This window comes from Ipomoea triloba, chromosome 13 (genome assembly GCF_003576645.1).
Source record: "Ipomoea triloba cultivar NCNSP0323 chromosome 13, ASM357664v1".
Classification (NCBI taxonomy): domain Eukaryota; kingdom Viridiplantae; phylum Streptophyta; class Magnoliopsida; order Solanales; family Convolvulaceae; genus Ipomoea; species Ipomoea triloba.
Genome location: NC_044928.1, coordinates 17,659,472 through 17,661,746, shown reverse-complemented (window position 1 = coordinate 17,661,746; position 2,275 = coordinate 17,659,472).

Sequence of the window (2,275 nt, the reverse complement as noted above, 5' to 3'; positions counted from 1 at the left end):
CCCGGAATTGAACTAACCTTGGTAGGGCATGGGGCAAAAGGTGAGCCTAATGGTGAGCTTAATGAGAAAACAAAACCCTTGAACATTAAATAGAAAAATGCATGAGGGGTTGACACGAGGAGAAGTCGAAAAGGCAAAAGGCCAATCACCAAAGAGTTTAAAAATTGGGGGAAGCCAATTCATTGGGTTGTGTCCAAACCATAGTCTTCGGTAAGTAAAAAGCTTTATCTGGAGTCGGTTGTTCACATAAAAAGATCCCAAGAATTGAGAAAATAGAGTTGAGGTGAGCCGCTTCACTAGGATTCGAGTAACCCATTGCACTGACCTTCGAAAAAGCATGGAGTTCCATGTGAAGTCGGATGGCTCGATGACGTTATCCTAGGAAGTGAGAAGAAAGAGGGACCGCGCTAAGCCAAAAGCGGTGAGTGGTCGATGCCCCTACCCTCATTTACATTTACGTTGGGCTTTGGCGTAATGCCCCTACCCTCATTTACATTTACGTTGGGCTTTGGCGTATTGCCCCTACCCTCATTTACATTTACGTTGGGCTTTGGCGTATAACCCCTACCCTCATTTACATTTACGTTGGGCTTTGGCGTATAAGCCCTACCCTCATTTACATTTACGTTGGGCTTTGGCGTATAAGGATGGAAAGTTGATTAGCTAGTGCACATCGTTCCCACTAGTGGAATCGGCTAGAGACCCTATTTAAATAGGAGGTGAACCAAAACTTTGGAAATGCATGCTTGCGTATGGTGCGAGAAGTGTGATCCCTTGTTTTATTTGTTTATCTACGAAAGGTTTTTATTTCCCGAAAATATTTCTTGAGTTGCTGACATCTGACCAAAATCCTTTGTAGATAACACAAATGATTTCCCCCGTTTCAACAGTCTTAGACACCCATCATTTTGACTTGCCAAAAGTTTTGTTTTGCATGAGAGAGTATCTCGGAGACTTATATGCTTAGAGAGTCAAAAGTCTTGGTTGAGGACAAGCAAGAAAACAAAGTGTGGAAAATTTGATAAGACTTCGAGATACCCTTATTTCAGGCACATTTTAGGGTGTTTTATAGCGTCTATAACATCCTTACTTGGTAAATTATGTGCAAAAATGCTTGAAAATCACTAATTGATGCACGAAAGCTACTTTTAGCTTAAAAGAAGCAAAATAGGAGCCCCGGGAGCAAATAGGACCAAAAGTTGAGCTTAAAGAGCAAACCAAGCCAGAGCGGAGCCCTGGAGGACAAAACTGGAAGGCCACACGCGTGTGAGCAAGCGTGAAAACTTTCTAGAAGTCTCCCACGCACGCTCACACTCGTGTGAGAGGCGTGGAGACGGTGATGCGCGAATTTCAGCTAGGGTTGTCATTTCGGAGACTATTTAAACCCCTTTGATGAATTTTCAGAGAAGGAGTCCAGAAATTTAGTTTTCCTTTTCTTAGTTTTTCCTTTGGAGAACTTTCTCCATTTTTCTTAGCTTTTTAGATTAGATCAATCTCCATTGTAGAAGACAACAAGCTTGAATTGAAAATCTTCTTCTCTCTAGGTGATCTCTATTTCATTTCTATAATTTTAGCTATCTTATTCTTGGATTAAATTAGCTTTTGCTTGCATTTCATATTATGAGTAGCTAATTTAGTCTAGGGATTTGGATTGTGTGATTTAATATTGTTTGTGTGATGATCTTATCTCTATATTTTGGATCTATGAGTTTGTGTTGATGGATTATCTATTCTTATCTTTTGATTGTTGTTTTGATTAGATCTTGTTTGAATTTTGCCAATCTAGATGATTGATTGAGCTCTTGACTCTTTCATGTCTTTGATTAGAGTTAGGATTTGAAGTTTGACACAATCAAAGTTCCTATGGACTTCTTAAGAATAGTAGGATAGTGCGTAGCTTAAGTGTTTAATAAAATTCCTCTTAGAACTTTGGATGCTTGAAGGCACTCCTAAGTCAAAGAATCCTTAGTACACAAAGGTGGAAAAGGACTAAGACAACACACTCTTGAATAGACAATATCCTAGCAATCCTAATCCATGACCTTAGATACTCTACTATGCAATATTCATGAACACTATCCAATCCCTACCTCTTTTACATATTCACAAAATCACTTTTACTTTACTACTCTCTTGCACTCAAACCAACCAATGAACTACTCTCACTCACAAATCACCCTTCACCACATTCGAGTCCTATGCATGATCCAATCAAGTAAACTCCCGAACGTTTGACACACCTCCACGTCCCTCCTTCGAGACCGACACTCGGGGA